The 18,207-nt window shown below is 42.9% G+C and overlaps 1 pseudogene; it reads left to right on the top strand.

The window, feature by feature from the left end:
• Nucleotides 1-13,689: 13,689 nt before the first annotated feature.
• On the top strand, nucleotides 13,690-14,898 carry LOC147441000 (uncharacterized; annotated as a pseudogene).
• The last annotated feature ends 3,309 nt before the right edge of the window (nucleotides 14,899-18,207 follow it).

Below are 18,207 nucleotides of genomic sequence, written 5' to 3'. Positions count from 1 at the left end.
GCACTGAAAATTTAAAATTTTGATATGATTAGCACGTGAAGAACGCGCCAAAACCTCAGGGTAGACTCCTAGATCACATGTATGCGAGTCTGGGTGTGAGATATGTGCTCTCTTTTCGGCCCAAAAATGCAGCATAACATTAGGAAAAATATGGACTCTCCTTGGGCCTTTTTGATTAGTGAAGGCTTAAGGGAGAACCAATGAGAAGGCTCTTGGGATATCACCTAGAGGGGGAGGAATGGTAGGGGTGCAGCCTAATTGTCTCCCTCTTCAATGCTTGGTTCTTAGAGAGAGGTGGGAGGTAGGCTGGGGGGGGGGGGGGTAAATAGGAGGAGAGAGGTGTCATAAAAGAGGGAGGGACCCCCCAAAAAAAAATGCGCATGCTTAAAAACCCAAAAAATTGAAAATTTTTCAAAAGTTCCAAAGTTGACCCATTTGCCTCCAAAACTGCCCCAAAACATAAACTAACTTTAAAAAATCAATTTTTCCTCCCAAAATCCACTTTTCTCTCTCTCTCTCTCATTACTTTTCTCTCCCACACTCTCCCTCTTCTCCCTCCTCCCATTCTCTCTCTACAGTCAAGGCAGCCATAACCAAAATCTTTCCACCACTATCTTCCTCTCTCTCCATAGCTCCCCCTTCTCTCACACCTCCATCAACCCTCTACAGTCCCACACTCCATAGCCCACAGCTCCACTATCCTCTCTACCTCTCTACCTCTCACTCCTCTCTTTCTCTATCTCCACTGTTAAAGCCACCATAGACACCGTAGGCAGCTCACCTCACCCTCCCCTCAACTCCTCATTCTCTCTCCACAGTACGCAACTCTTTCAAATCCCTTCCTAAACCCAACTTCCCAAGCATGTCCACGCATAGACGGCCCAAACCAGAGATAGAGGAGATTGTGTTGCACAACACAAAAGACTCAGAGGGGGTATGGATCCCACAAGTGTTCAAGAAGGGTGCATGGATCTACATGCAACCGTCACGTGCTGGACCTCATCGCGTACGGTGTCGAGGCGTATTGGAACGTCATTGGAAGGGCCGGCTATTGACATTCAAAGAAACAAAGTCCGGAATGGTGGCCATCGTGCAACACATCTACAGTGCAGCTCAGCTCCACCTCAAGAGAGCTTCTAATCAATTTGCACCTCATTGTAAGCTTTCATGGTTTAGCTATCCCATGCATATGTCATGTTTACGTTTATGTGATCATTATGTTTAACTAAGGAAATTTGTAAAGATGTTTTTCCATCCAGCTTAGTTGAGGAGCAGCCGCTTGAGTGCCTCTCAGGCATGTTCATGGTTGTGCATGCTCACATTGGGGAGCTTATGTTTCCTAATGTTTCATCAAAAAAACTTACCGAGCAGCGAATATTCATGTACTCCCACAAGTACGTGGTGCCGAAGTCAAGCCAAAGCTATGGTAGGTTAGAAGCCGTGGAGACACCCTCATTGCAGAGTGCAGAATGGCCAACTCCAGACCATTGGGCTTTGCTTTCTTTCAAGCGCAAGGTGTTGCAAGATTTCCAAGGGTCCTTAAAGTTTGGTAAGGCAACCAGATCGGTGGGTCTCAGTTGGCATTGTCCCATTCATTTGTTTGTGCATGCATTCCGCTCTCTACCGATTGTAGAAACACCAACAATGTTTGTTTGCAAAGAAGTTGACATAGATGCAATGGACACCATTCTAAGTGTCAATTGGGGCTATGTTGACGGTTTGCATGATGGTGACCATTATAAGTGCAATGTGTCTCCCACAAAGCTTTGCCTTCGGTATTTGAAAGCAAGGTGCACCTTGTATGCACGGTTTAGCTATGAGAGGTGGATGCACAAACGTGGCAAATGGATACCCTTGCAGCTGACAGCCGAAGAGATTCAATCCTTTGAAATTGGTGTCCGCATGCCCAATAACGAGGTGGAGGTGGTTGCAGTGAATCCGCATTGGACTCTTGCCAATCTTCGGGAACACTTTGTCATAATGGGATTCGAGGATGTCGGTAATGCAAGTTTCAAACTAGAACAACACAAGGTCTGCTTTGTGCTTCCTTAGCTACCTTTTCTTATTTTCTGTGGGTTTTTGTATTTTGATTGCCCATTTTTGGTTGTATAGATTGGAAGGCGGATGGAGGCCACTATGCTTGTTTACAAAGATTGGGCTACAGACGAAATCATCTTGTCTAAGTGAATTGGCTTGTAACTTTAATCGTTTATATATTGGATATTTTATTAAAGATTTTGAAAAGTTTTAAGGTGTTGTACTTGAGTTTTAAGGTGGTGTAAATTTATTAATTAAATCCATATTTTTTATTTTTTTCGAGATAGAATATGTCTATATAAGGAGGACCACCTCCTCATTTCACCATTTTCATCCCAGCATTGCAGAGAGACCTAGCATACCCAATCACGCAAAGAGAAGACATGGCTGCTACTAGTGCTTTAGATGCATTCCTTACTGAGGTTGGGCATGCAAATCGCCCTGAGCTTCAAGCATTTTTCACAACCCAACCCGATTTGGAAACAACCTTGACACTCTACTCTCAATCTCTTGAGCACATTACTTCATACATTTCCACGTGCATGGGGAGATTCATTGTTGAGTTACCAAACCAACCAGGGCAATGGGTCCCTGAAGGCCTTCTCCACCACATCTACCAAGGGGACAGGCCATTTCATCAGCGGCTTGCACGCTTTGCCACCATAGCACAACCCGCCGGACAATATGTGCGGCTTACAGCTGATGATGTGCGAGAAATGCGTAAGGGAAGGATCAGAAACACTTTTTTCTCTGTTCAGTCCATAATGATCTTCCTTCTTCACGAGTGCCCAGCAGGCCCTGACGTAGTGCTACCTCACTTGCAGATCGGCGGGGTATTGGCTGATGTGAAGGACCCCAAGCCCGCGGCCATTGACTCATCTGCAGAGGAGAGGACGCTTGCATTGACCTAACCTGTAGGGATTCAAGGCCTCTTGGAGGCTTCTCCATCAGTCAGTTCATCCTCGGGACCGCCAGAAGGAACCACCACTCGGGATGCCATCCTTGAGGTAGAGATTACCCGCTTCTCCTCCATTGTGGTGGGTGGGGAGGAGTTTGTGTTTATGCATGATCTGGAGAAATCCTTTGAGCTTCGCATGGATGAGTGTTCGCCATCCTCGATGCCCATGGAAAATTTGATCTTGATACCACCACCTCCCATGATGATGATCTCCTACTGCCCATGGGGAATACTTTGGCGGACACAGTGGCGATCGTACAAGCCGAGGTGGCAGCGGCTGAGCAGGCCAAGGTCTCTGAGGAGGAGTTCGTGGCCGTGCAAGCCATGTGTTTGGCTAAACGCGCAAGAGTGGATTCACCACCACCTGCTGCAACACCTGTTTTGCTTGATCCAAAGGGAAAGTCAAGTGTGGATCTTTACTTGCACCCGGGTGCCGATGAGGAGGATCGTAGACAAGAGGTATAGATGCTCACTTACATTTGATTGTTACAAATGATTTTGTTAATGTTATATCATAATTCTGTGCCATATCTCAGAAAACCTATGTTTTGCAGGATGTTCTGGAGGTTGACTCCTGGGCACAACGGTCAGGGGGGAGGAGGACGCCGTTCGGACCTCAAGCGGCACTTGCTCACTACCTCGGCACACTTCCCACTGGTGTCGTGGTGTTTGTCCATGCCGATTACTCTCCCAATGGTCGCTACAACATTTTTGCTCTCCGTTCACTCTCCAAGGCATTGTGTTTAACAACACTTGCCCAAACGGCCAACCTTGTAGTGCTTGTAAAGAAAGATTTTGCAATATCCACTTTCGGTGTAAACTTTCGCGGGCGCCTTATTGCCCATGTCGGCATGAACCAAGCTATAGGGGTTAATGACACCCAAGAAATCACAACCACTTTACTTAACAGGGAGCCACCCCAAAAGGCCAAGCGCAAGAAAATTGTAATTAGAAAGATCCTAAAGCAAAAGCCGGATATCATGTAAAGCATTGATTTCTTTAATGAAACTACTTTTTGCTGTCTATGACTCTCTTTCTTGCAAGGTTTTGAATTTATTATATGTTGGGCTTCCATTGTGTATGAGAAGCACCATAATTTTTGCTATGACTACTAAAGGGTTTGGCAGGCATTAAAATTTAAAAAATGTATACTTTGTTATTTCTAGGCTTCCAAAGTTATGTATGTGCCTAGTAAAGGGCTTGGAAGTGCCTAAACAATGCTGCCACAAGGGCGCGCATTAGGGCTTTCCATCAACAGATGAAGTGTGCAAATGCGCGCCCTTGTGGCAGATGAATTTGGACACATCTAAGAGCATACCCAAGTACAAAACAGAGTTTCAAGGAATTAATACCCAGTTGCAAAAGAGAAACACATGGATACCCAGGTAACCTAAAGACCATCTTGCCCCAGATACCTAAAGATGTATTAACAAACCACAAAACTGTGGCAATATCTAAATCCTTCTTGGAGAATAGGAGCATATCCAGTTACAAAACAGAGTGAGAAGACAATAATACCCAGCTGCAAAACAAGAAGACATGGATACCCAGGTAACCTTAAGCCCATCTTGCCCCAGATACCTAAAGTTGTATTAACAAACCACAAGAGTAAACTTTGTGGCAATATCTAAGCCCTTTCTGGAGTTTAGGACTGACATGGACTAAGGGGGGATGAATTCCAGCAGCATCTATGCTAATTGAAGCATTGAAGCAAACAAAACATACTTATTGCTTGTCAAAATTGTCTGGAAACCACTGGAGAGTGTCAGCAAAGCACTAGGAGAGGCTGCCACAAGGGCGCGCATTATGTCCATCCATAGGCTTCTGGATGCCCCAAATGCGCGCCCTTGTGGCAGCCAACTTGGGGGCATTCCAAGCCATTTTGAACACTTTGTAGATGTTTTTTCCATGCAATAGTAAGTCACATAGCATGGATACATCAGGAAGTGCCTGCCCCACTTAGGCAAGGTGCTAAACGTAGGCAATTTTTCACAATAACAAGCTAATGGCTACATACATACAATAGAAGGTAGACAAAACTTGAACCACTGCTACATTGCATGGTGCAGAATTAAAACAATACATTGCGCACTGGGGTATACAATAAAAGATGCTTATATTCAAATTCTTCCCAATACAATGCACAGAGTGGGATATTGAACCAAAAGACGCTTGTATTCAAATTCTTCCCAATCTTGGAGTTCCGTAAATACAAAAATGTTGATGCCTAATTACAAGCTACTCCTCATGGCGCAAACGGCGAGCAAGCTGCATATCCTTGGGCATAATGGTTACATGCTTTGCATGGATGGCACAGAGGTTAGAATCCTCGAATATGCCAGTTAAATATTGCTCTGCTGCCTCTTGGACTGCCTCTATGGCCACGGCGCCCATCCGAGACTGAGTGTTGTACAATTGCAAAACCTCCCTACATAGCCTTGCAAAAGGGGCCCTCCGAATCAAGAGCTCGTTGCTCTTTTGATAGTGTCGAATCTCCGCAAAAGCACGGCTGTGCTTTCTTACCTTCTTAGGTCGACGTGGAGGTGCATTTTTGGCACGAGTCAGGGCAGGTTGCTTCCTCTTCTTGTATACAATGCTCTTTCTCTTTTTTTTCTTCACAGGCACTTCCAACACCTCATAATCGGATTCCACCCACTCTCCATCTGATTCGTGCTCTTCACTATCGACCGGATGTGATGGTGTAGGTCCACTCCCTTTAGGAAGTGTCTTACCCCCAATAGACATGTGAGCCTGATAAGTTTGTATTTGGACGCCAACTCATGGGGCATCTTCATCCGTTTGTGTCTCTTCGGAGCCTTCTGACGCTGCTTTTGGCTATTTGTTTCCTTGCCCTGGTTGCTCTCATCCTCCCTGTTGCCATCAGAATCGTTGGAGTCCGATGAATAGACAACAAGACGATGCTTTCGTCTCTCTTTTGCTGCTGTAGAGGACTGGCCATGCTGATTTGAAGCTCCAGCTTCTTCTGTGTGGACTTCACCTTGAGCTTGTGAAGTTCCAGCTTCTGTTGCTGTACCTTTGAGTTGTTGGCCATCCGGCCCCTCTGGATATGCAATCCTAGCCGTTTGTTTTGTTCATGCCATGGTTGCACCTAGTAGGGAAGATGACAAAATGAGCCCCTTCAACCTTTAAATAGGTTTTTTTGAGATTTGAGCCCTTTCACACTATGCGGCCAATTAAGTGAAACTCAAATAAAGAAATTGAATTGAACAACTAAACCAAGATCATGCGGACGGCTGACGCGACGCCCAAACGCTGCCTTTTCGATATTTAGTTGCATGCCAAGCTTCGTGGCCGAGGGACGCTCGCGAGCGTTTCCACTTCTCGAATGCTACAGTACGGGAAGCGTTGCGTAACTGCTTTGCTAACATCGATTCTCTTGCTTTCTCAATAGTACGAGTTCTCCCAAAGGTGTGCCTAAAAAACCAATTAAACATCTCTTTGAGGTAGTTGGAGTGTGAACTACCACCACCATGCCGAGTATTCTTGAAGTAGACTCCTTTTGCTCGATAGTGGGACTTCTCCATGCCTTGTGTACTCCATATATCAAGCGAACCATAGCGGTCCATGAAGTATGCACCATGCGCATAGAGTCCGTTAAAACAAACCATGTAGTGTGTAATCTTGCTTTCAGACCATCCGTCCTTAGCGGCCTTTGTGAATTCATAAAGCACCTTCTTGAACTCCTCTCGCTTCTCAACGGTGGTGCTTGAAAGATTCATCAATTGCACAACCTTTTGAAAGGATGACCATACTAGCTTGCGTTGGTTAGAAACCTCCACATTGGGATCTTTGTCCATCGTGCATGAACACAAATCTTTCCACAACTCCCACCGCTTCTCACTTGCTAGATCGACACTTGCCTTGGATCCCTGCATTGGAGACTTTGACATCTTCTTGAAAAATCGACGTGCTTTGGCTCCATTCATCGAAACCTTCTGTGCCACCTCATATGTCTTCTCCCTACAAGTCTCTGCTACAATGTTCACCCATGATCGGTGACATCCAATCTCATTAAGGAGCATCTCCACCCCCTGCAAGGAGTCTTTTGACCATTGAAGGGGCTTCATTGTGAAAGCATAATCAATGTGATGCTTTAAGATCCTATCAAATATTCGCATAAACGCATGCAATGTGCAAAAGTGAACATTGTTGAGGGAGAAGGGAATTATGGGGTTCCACCCAGGATCTTTGCTATCCCTATTGGGCACCTGCAGCATATCACATAAAAGAACCGAACTTTGCCACTCCCTATTTATATGGTCATCATTATCATCGTCCTGACCTTCCACTTGAGTTGCTCGACTTGTCTTGTGCCCTTTCGTACAGAATGGACAGGGAAGTAAATATTTTGCACCTTGTTTGAATCCAAGCATGCACTTTATGGTCTTTACATCACCACCTAAATGCCATTCAACATCAAACTCCCCACGTCCTGGAACCATGAGCTTCTCACCGTTTATTTGAGCTTTAATTACCTCTGTGACCCATGGGATTCTACTGAAAATCCATGCAAGGACTTCATGTGTCTCTTTCGGAACTTCAATTGCACCAAGCCACCATATATCCTTCTCTGATTGCACACTAAAAGAGGGCTTTGTCGCTTCACTCGAACTGCAAGATTGCTTGGCATAAGCTAGGGCTTCATTCATAAGCGTGATGCTCATTCTCTCCAACTTTCTCCCTTTAACAATTACACACTCATCCAACTTCAGCACGAACACAAGCTTGCCTTCAAGAACTGCCAACAACATAAAGCCTCAGAATGCATGTTATGGCACATCATAGAGCATGTAGGAAACTCTAAACTAACCTGCATCACTCAAATTGTAGAAAATAGCCATGGACTGCTGCAATCGTATCAAGTCCACAAAGATATTGTTGAATTTGGTGTAAACAAACCCTTCGGTCCGCAACACACTGTTAGAAACAGCACCGCTTCCCTTCCCGCGGCCCTTCCTTCCTTGTGATTTGCTACGGAGCGGCTGAAGAGGCATCGTGTCTTCAATATACAAGTAGTCCCCTAATCGGTGAACAACATCTTCATTTGACACCTTCTTGGCAATCTTCACTCTGTGAGGAAGTGGGAATAGGTTTTCCGTGACTCCTCGACTTCTTAATGCATCTTTTAACACTTGATGTATTGCTTGATAGCCCTTGGTACTAATCCCAACAGCATCACAAATATCCTGAACATCTAGATCAGTGACAATATTAGAAAAATCTCTAAGAACTCTCTTAGTGATTGCGTCTTTGAAGTGTTTTGCCTCTGGAGCATCAAGCATCCCAATAAAATCCTCTTTGTTGAAACAAGAACGAAGTAAAGTAGCCCTAGCTGACGCATTCTCGCCGCCGCACGTTTCTTGGACGAAGTTCCTATTGCCCAAAACAACAATGATGAACCGTATTAAACTTAAACAACATGAGGGATAGAACATGTTACCTCATAGCTGTCACCCTTCATTTTCTTGCACCTCCACGTGGTGCAAGAGTCTAAATTTCGGACAACTCTCGTTTCCTCACCCTACCTCCCATGGCAGTACTCTTCATGTGTGAAAGAGTATCCTCAAGCTTTTTAATTACATTTTCCTTGGTTGTGATGGTGCTCTTTGCCTCCTCAAGCGCACTAGTAGCTGTTTGCATCTGAGCTTGGAGATTGTGGAAACTCCCATTGAGCAACTGCCAATGACGCAAGTAGATCTCGGACCGCGCAATCTCGTGTTTGTTGAGTCTCTTGCAGTAGCCCAACAAACCTTGCTCTCCATTTCCAACGTATTGCAATAGTGATGGAATGTTTGTAAAAGACGGATAAACATTGAGAGAAGGATCCTTTGGATACAAGCATCCGTCTGTCCAGAGATCCACATTCTTCTCCCCTTGAGCGCGGTGTTCGTTGGCTGAAGGTAATGTACCCAAGCATGTTTTCTTTGTCGGAACATACTCTTGAGGTAGGCGTAGGAAAAGCCCTGGAGACCTACCGCGTGAAGAGCTTGCTGGGACATTGGTCACGTCGTCAAGAGGCATTGTAGGATGGAGAGATGGAGCTTGAAGGATGGAGAGATAGAGCTTGTAGGATGGAGAGATGGAGCTTGAAGGATGGAGAGATGGGTGCATAGGTGTAGCAGCAGGTGCAGGTGCAAGGGGGATGGGTGTAGGAGAGGAGCTTAGATTAGGAGAGAGAGAGTTTTCAATTTTGGGGGGAATTTTCTAAAAGTTTGGAGGGAGTAAAAAAATGTTGAATTTTGAGTAATTTAACTTAAAAAACATTTTTTTATTATGTGTATATGTTGGGGGTACTTTTTAGGGGAGAATAGAGTTTTTTTGAAAGTTTTTGAAAAAAGTTATTTTTTTGACCTCTTTGACCCACGGATTTGCTTAGGTGGCATGGGAGAGTTAAGAGGCCACTTACAAGTTGGCCAAAAAGGTAGAGAGAGAAGACCTCCTATCCCCCTACTTTTCAAATGGTTTACCCCCCCCTTCCCTACTTTTTAAATGGTTACCCCCCCCCCCCCCCCCCCCCCCACCCTTCCCCCTATCTTTTTAGGGGTCAAAGGTGGAGAAGACCCTACCAAAATAGCCCCATTCAAAGCCTTTGTCCCCCTTAATCTTGGCAGGCTTCCTTTAAATTAGGGATTCTTACAACGCCCATGGAGAGTCCATTTTTTTCCTAATGAACTTGTTGCTGTTACACTTGTTGTAATTTTGTGATGGATATATGCAAAAAACATTATCTCGGGATCCAAAAACAGTAAAAACGAGTTGCAACACTTCTTGTTTCTTCTCTTTCTCTACAAAATTCAGCAATGGCTTGCTACACAAGCTCTACAAAAACTGAATATACATAGCTAAGCTAAGATCTGACACCATCGAGCCGTATCCACCGCTACCGAGCTCAAGCTGCCATAGCCGAGCTCTGTCGCTTTTGTCTCTCCGGGAAGCCGTTGCATGTGTGTCGCCAAAGCTCTAATACAAATTGTGAATGCACGAATGCGATGCATGTGCACAGAGAGAGAGAGAGAGAGAGAGAGAGAGAGAGAGAGAGAGAGAGAGAGAGAGCAGGATGTGGGTGGAGCTTACAAATCTCATTATATGAGCACAATGTGAGTATGAGTGAGAGCTCCTTATTCTTTGTATGTATAAAAGATAAGGAGATAAATGTGAGCGGCCAGACACTGGCCGACAGACACGGGCAAACCACAGTGAGGTACACCGCCTTTACCTAACACAATCTAGGATTTGGGATGATGGGATCTTTAAATAGGCAGTTTGGTCTAATTAATAGCGGATCAAATTCTTTGTTCACATTAAAAGATTCTTTGCTCCCACTAAAAGTAAGTAGTGCAATTCACTCTAGGTGTAGAAAAGCAAAAGAAGTATCACATGCAAAAAATAGGGTAAAGCAATAGGAAGCATTAACATATGTATAGTTTTGGGCAGAGAGACAAATCACATAAAAAACTCATGTCATCGTTTAGGACTTAGCAAAAAACGTTTCCACCATGACATAGACTTGCTTTTGGAACGCGGACAAACCTAGGTTTAGTGGAATCCCATCTACAAGTTTTGAAATCTACCTATAATTATAGATTTGAAGGTGAAACTTACAAAATCTAGAGTAAAAAATTTCAAAGTATATAGTCAATTTTACCATTAAAATTTTTCATGAGTAGGTTCTCCAAGTGTTTAGAAAAGTTTTGTTAAGAGTATCAATCGAAAAAAAGAGATATTGAGTTCAATCCATCTAGAGGGCGAGTTTTTGTCTTCATAGACGGTAGACCTTGCCTTACCTTGGGATAATAGTGCATTAAGATTCTCTTTGTATGGCATTCTCAGTTGACATTGAACATAAAGCATGATGATCATACAAAGCTAGTACTATGTAGCAAAGGGTGCAATCTAGGATTTGGGATGATAGGATCATCTTTAAATTGGCCCTTTGGTCTAATTAATAGCTTGATTAGGAGATTCAATATCTTAGATATTGCAACCGATCAAATTCTTTGTTCCTATTAAAAGATTCTTCACTCACACTAAAACTAACTAGTGCAATCACTCCATGTATGCAAATTGTTCACATTAGAAGATTATTTACTCACAATAAAACTAAGTAGTGCAATCACTCCACATGTACAAAATCAAAATAAGAATCACATGCAAAATTCATCACGACAAGAAAAGCATTAAGATTTTTAATACTTGTGAGATTTTTTACCTGGCTAGTCAAATATACATGCACTTTAAGCCTAAGGGGGGGAGTAGAAGAAAAGCTAAAGAAAAAGCTTAACAAAAAGTGGAAAGTATGATGGAGTTCCAAATAGCGGTCTTACAAGTCTAAATGCTTATAGGCCCTTTGGTCTAATTAAGAGTTCAATTAGGAGATTCAATATCTTAAATCTTTTACAACGGATCGGATTCTTCGTTCACGTAAAAAGATTCTTTACTCACACTAAAACTAAGTAGTGCAATTCACTCTAGGTGTAGAAAAGAAAAAGAAGTATCACATGCAAAATAAGTCACGGGATATGGTGACACATGTCTTCAAGTCCATCGGCCTTAAAGAAAGTATTAGATTAAAAGATTCTAAGTTACTCATAGTAAAACTAAGTAGTGCAACCACTCTAGGTGTAGAAAATTAAGCTACCCTTTATTCCAATTCTCTCTCTCTCTCTCTCTCTCTCTCTCTCTCTCTCTCTCACACACACACACACACACACACACACACACACACAAAGAATCATCTTCGGAGTCACAAAAATCGTCAACTGATTGTTGACCTTTCATATAAATCACTCTTGGAGCTTTTGCTTCTAAGGTTTAAAATCCCTCACTAAATCCCAACTTCAACTCATTTTTTGAATTGGAGGGTGCTAAGCTAAGCATTGGGATTGTTAGCATCCGTGTTGTTGATTTTACTCTTTGTCATTAGCTACATATGTCAGGCATAAAGCCCATTGTTTCATGTTTGAAGAAGCAGTTGTGTTGCATCAACTCGTAATCAAGGGGACAGTTTTTGGCTAGCGACATCAACCTTATGTAGGTGAGAGCATATGAGTAGGTTGCAAATTTTTGTATTGCTACAAGAGGCCTTATCTAGAAAAAATAGGGTAAAGCAATAGGAAGCATTAACATATGTATAGTTTTGGGCAGAAGGACAAATCACATAAAAAACTCATGTCATTCTTCAGGACTTAGCAAAAAACGTTTCGACCATGACATAGACTTGCTTTTGGAACGTAGACAAACCTAGGTTTAGTGGAATCCCACCTACAAATTTGAAATTTACCTATAATTATAGATTTGAAGGTGAAACTTACAAAATCTAAAGTAGAAACTTTCAAAGTATATAGTCAATTTTACCATTAAAATTTTCCATGAGTAGGTTCTCCAAGTGTTTAGAAAAGTTTTGTTAGAGTACCAATGGGAAAAAAAGATATTGAGTTCAAGCCATCTAGAGGGCGAGCTTTTGTCTTCATAGACGGTAGACCTTGCCTTACCTTGGGATAATAGTGCATTAAGATTCTCTTTGTATGGCATTCAGTTGACATTGAACATAAAGCATGATGATCATACAAAGCTAGTACTATGTAGCAAAGGGTGCAATCTAGGATTTGGGATGATGGGATCAACTTTAAATTGTTCTAATTAGTAGCTTGATTAGGAGATTCAATATCTTAGATATTGCAACCGATCAAATTCTTTGTTCATATTAAAAGATTCTTCACTCACACTAAAACTAACTAGTGCAATCACTCCATGTGTGTAAATTGTTCACGTTAAAAGATTATTTACTCGGACTAAACCTAAGTAGTGCAATCACTCCACATGTACAAAATCAAAATAAGAATCACATGCAAAATTTATCACGACGAGAAAAACATTAAGACTTTTAATACTTGTGAGATTTTTTACCTGGTTAGTCAAATATACATGCACTTTAAGCGTAAGGGGGAGAGTAGAAGAATAGCTGAAGAAAAATCTTAACAAAAATTGGAAAGAATGATGGAGTTCCAAACAGTGGTATTACAAGTTTTAAATGCTTATAGGCCCTTTGGTTTAATTTCGAGCTCAATTAGGAGATTCAATATCTTAGATCTTTTACAACGGATCGGATTCTTTGTTCACGTAAAAAGATTCTTTACTCACACTAAAACTAAGTAGTGCAATTCACTCTAGGTGTAAAAAAGCAAAAGCAGTATGACATGCAAAATTAATCACGCGACATGGTGAGGCATGTCTTCAAGTCCATCGATCTTAAAAAAAGTATTAGATTAGAAGATTCTAAGTTACTCACACTAAAACTAAGTAGTCCAATCACTCTAGGTGCAGAAAATAAAGCAAAAGAAGTATCACATGCAAAATTCATCACGAGAAAAGCATTAAGACTTTTACGATCATTGTGTGTGTGTGTGTGTGTGAGAGAGAGAGAGAGAGAGAGAGAGAGAGAGAGGATTCCCTCAAGAGAAGAGGTAAGCAGTGACGAGAGAGAGGAAGGGGGAGGACACCTTGCAAGAAACAAAAGAGAGTAGCTTGAGATGGAAAGTATATGATGGGTAGAGAATATTAGTGCCCTTTTTTTTTTTTTTTTTTTTTTTTTGGCATATGCGAACCGTGGACAAGGTTTAAAAAACAAAATCTAGAAATGCAATTGGCGTGAGTGAGCAGGTGGGTGAAATCATGTAAAGAGGATCGACTGAAATCCAGAGCATACACTAATTATATAAATGTGTGTGCTGATGAACCAGTTTTCCCAAGCACCGCGTTGAGCAGAATCATCATCATCATCAGCTTGTGTCGATAAGATCAGCAGAAAAATGGGCGCTGGCAACCTTCTGGCCTTGGTGGCCAGAGTACAGTCATTCCGCATGAAGAACACGGCCCCCCTTCAACTAGCAGCAAGCGCAGGTGCAGGTGCTTGGCTGCTTGACGCCTGCGCCTGCACGCTCTCCACCCACTCCGCTCTTTCCTCTGCTCTCAAGAATGCGCTTGCGCCTCCACCCGCCAATCAGCGCGCCGATGAGATGCTGAGCTTGCTGGACGCTTGCACCTCTCTCAAGCAGGTGGCAGACGACGTGGACCGCCAGCTGGCTCCCTTCAGGCAGCGCTAGTTCAGAGCGCCCGAGGAGTACAGACCTCCAGAGCAGGTCGCCTGGCAGCAGCACGGCGGCTGCGACCGTGCTTAGATGGCCTTCAATCGCTCAGCAGTGCCCAATACAGGCCCATCAAAGAGGCGCAGGCGGCCTTGCTGCTGGCGGCCAAGCGCGAGCTGCTGGCACCTGCAGCTAATTGTCGACGTGATCCCGCAGCACAGCCCCTCCATCACGCCTTGGATGGCACCTTGCTCATATCTCTGCTAGTGGTGGCCTCCGCCATCGCAACCTTCGCTCCCCCCCTCCGATCATCATCTGGCGCCATCCGCAGCGCCTGCAAGATCGTCGCCTCCAGCTGCAAGAGCAGTAGCCTAGCGACGGTAACGATGTGGGGTGGGCCCCTGTGGCAGCTGCAGTGTGACCTGAAGCAGGAGGACATGGGCGCTCTCTTTTTCGAGCTTCAAGGGCTGCACTCCGCCGCCGCCTCCATCCACGCCACCGTCTCCGGACCAGCTCATGCAGATCAGGCTACTGTTGCGGATCTGAGGCAGATAATCGACAGCGTGCACAAGCGCTCGCAAGAAGCCCGAGCGTGTGTCACCGTGCTCCGCTCGCAACTGGCCTCCCTCTTCCAGGCCCTGGTGGCGCTCCGCCTCTCTCTCCTCGCCCTCCCCTGAGAGACTGGCTGGACCCACGTCCTTTTTCAAAAGGTTCCGGCCTCCGCCTGTGAATGTAAATACATTCAATTGTACAATATGGGAGAATGTGACTAATGCAATCCTCAAAAGTTTTGTTCCCTGTATCGTTCCAATTTCCACTCTCTCCCTCTGTCTCTATGTGAGTAAAGCAATCCTAGAGAATTTTGGGCTTCCCTTTCATTTCCAATTCTCTCTCTCTCTCTCTCTCTCTCTCTCTCTCTCACTCTCTCACACACACACACACACACACACACACACACACACAATGTTTCTTTTTGAGCTCTCAAACAATGTTGCTACTTGAGTCAAGTAGAGGCAGCATGAACTTGCAATTCTAAAGCATTGACCACCTTTATCATAAGCAGCCATAAAAACGCTAGCACTAGCCGACTATAAGTAAAAATAATAAATAAAACAAGAGGAGCAATAATGCATCATTAAGCTTAGCTCCCCATTTTCATTGGATCTACTAAGTGTGTGAAACAATCCAAACGAGAAAACATAAAAAACAAACTTAATAAGTTGCAAGGATTATCGAGTATTTTTCTTGATATTTGGAATGAGTGTCCTTTTTTAACAAATAACTTAATAAGTGACAATGTTGCTACTTGAGTCAGGTAGAGGCAGCATGAACTCGCAATTGTAAAGCATCAAGCATAGTTATATGGCCGAGTGGATCTAATCCAACACCACAATTGTGCTCTCCTCCACACACGTGCAAGTTTTACATCACTCTTAATTAGGATACATCACGTGCTACACCACGTCTTGTAGCATACGAATCAACTGTGTTTGTGTGACTTCATCCATATTTACTCGTATATATACTTTATATCTATACACCTTGTTGATTCACCTTCATACAAACATGCACAAAGCATTCAAAACATCCAAACATGTTTTCTTATCATGACAATTCTAGACATAAACAACCACACAGCCCAAAAATTGCATGAACAAAAAAACTAGCTTCCACATTGTGACCATTTTAATCTTTTTGCAAAGCATGCACTTATAGCCAGATTGGTATTGTATGCTTGGGTTTGGACCTAAGATACAAATCCCCCCCCCCCCCCCCCCCTCTCTCTCTCTCTCTCTCTCTCTCTCTCTCTCTCTCTCTCACACTCACACACACACACACACACAATGTTTCTTTTTGAGCTCTCAAACAATGTTGCTACTTGAGTCAGGTAGAGGCAACATGAACTTGCAATTCTAAAGCATTGACCACCTTTATCATAAGCAGCCATGATAATGCTAGCACTAGCCGACTATAAGTAAAAATAATAAATAAAACAAGAGGAGCAATAATGCATCATTAAGCTTAGCTCCCCATTTTCATTGGATCTACTAAGTGTGTGAAACAATCCAAACGAGAAAACATAAAAAACCAAACTTAATAAGTTGCAAAGATTATCGAGTGTTTTTCTTGATATTTGGAACGAGTGTCCTTTTCTAACAAATAACTTAATAAGTGACAATGTTGCTACTTGAGTCAGGTAGAGGCAGCATAAACTTGCAATTGTAAAGCATCAAGCATAGTTATATGGCCGAGTGGGTCTAAACCAACACCACAATTGTGCTCTCCTCCACACACGTGCAAGTTTTCCATCACCCCTAATTCTTAGGATACATCATGTGCTACAACACTTTTTTTTTTTTTGTGAGAGCTTCCTTAACCCCCAACGTGCTTTGTCAAGAGGGCGCTTCGAATGCCTATCAATAAAGATGGAGCATCATTACCTCTCCATAGGCCCCAACAAAGCACTCCAGTAAAAGGAGAAACAAAGATCTTGATTTTTCCTTTCTAGTGCATGGTTAATGAATCAAGATTTACAGACCTCATTAGTTGGCCCTATCAATGAAAGCTTCAAGTTATCTAGCACAAGTCAATGATATATGTTTTATAAAGACTCTAGGTGTAAGAAGGAAATAGGACGGTTGCGATCCAAGACCCCCAGTCTTATAAGTGAGATATCCTTGTGCATCGACTTGTACCATATAGCCATGTACCTTGCCTTTGTGATCATATGACAACGATTGCAGACGATGTAGAGCCCACATGTTAAAGGATGCTATGGGAGATGTAAAGTGGGAGCATGGTGTGGATAAGGAGACACATTTGATGCAGACACCGGTTGGAATTTGGCAAGGTTGTGGCAAGCTTTCATGTGCCTTCCACCATCACATGTACCTAGTGTTTAGCAAGAAGCATCCTAAGGTTGCATTGTCTAGACTTACAAAGGTAAGAGTACAAGGGTGGAATTGTGGCAACATATGAGGTGGCATATATGGCTAAAGACCCTGTGTTGAGACTTGGGCATGCACATACAAGGATATGTTGTAATTCATTCTCACAACATGAGCTGCATATATATGTGGGAGAAAGCCCATTGTTTCATGTTTGAAGATATAGAGATTTTTTCATGCAACCAATCTAGTTTTCTCGCTAACTCGAATGTGTTTTTAATGTAAGTATAAGGTTACTATAGCGCCACATGTTTTTAATTGTGCATACAATTAAGTACAAAAAGGTTGAATTTTTTGTATTTTGCATACCTATCACCGGTGTTTGCATGACTTCATTGTTACCATATACATGTGGCACTGATGCGTGTGAACACACTTAGGACTGTTGAGGCATTTTTTCCCTCACTAGGAAATTTTTTCTCCCGCGCATTGTATATACACCCATCATTCTAGGGCTATCTATCTTTCCATTGCACACTAAGTAATACACTCTTTGTTATGTGCCTTCATCTTCCTTCATCTTCTCCAAGCTATGTGTGTTTTGTTGCAACCCTAATTCCAACAATTAGTATTAGAGCAGGTTGCGTCCTCCCTATTGAGATGTAGAGAGAAAGAGAGAGAGACGAGACAAGAGACACACCATATACGCTCCCGAAGACTGATGCATATTGAAAACAAGATACAAATATATAGGTGAGACCAAGTTCAGTAGAGTGAGCCATATATAGCTCCAACACCCCCACTCAAACAAAGGTCTCTAGCTTTGGATGAAAAAACCCTTGGGGAGTTTAAGGGAAAAACCCAAGCCCCTATACAATGTGAAAATATGAACCAGCACGGTGATGATGTGAAAGTGAATTGTGCATCTATGTAAAAATATTAAAGTGACTTAGATATCACAATGTGCAAATATGGAGTGTACATAGTGCATGATACCTAAAAGATTACAATGTCATATGTACAAAGTTATTACAATAACAAAGTAGCTTTGGATGTAAAAACCCTTGGGGAGTTCAAGGGAAAAACCCAAGCCCCTATACAATGTGAAAATATGAACCAGCATGTTGATGATGTGAAAGTGAATTGTGCATCTATGTAAAAATATTAAAGTGACTTAGATATCACAATGTGCAAATGTGGAGTGTGTATAGTGCATGAT

Source organism: Adiantum capillus-veneris, chromosome 15, assembly GCF_014529385.1.
Source record: "Adiantum capillus-veneris isolate H3 chromosome 15, ASM1452938v2, whole genome shotgun sequence".
NCBI lineage: Eukaryota > Viridiplantae > Streptophyta > Polypodiopsida > Polypodiales > Pteridaceae > Adiantum > Adiantum capillus-veneris.
The sequence above is the reverse complement of the archived record's forward strand: the minus strand, read 5'-3'. Positions and strand labels throughout refer to the sequence as shown.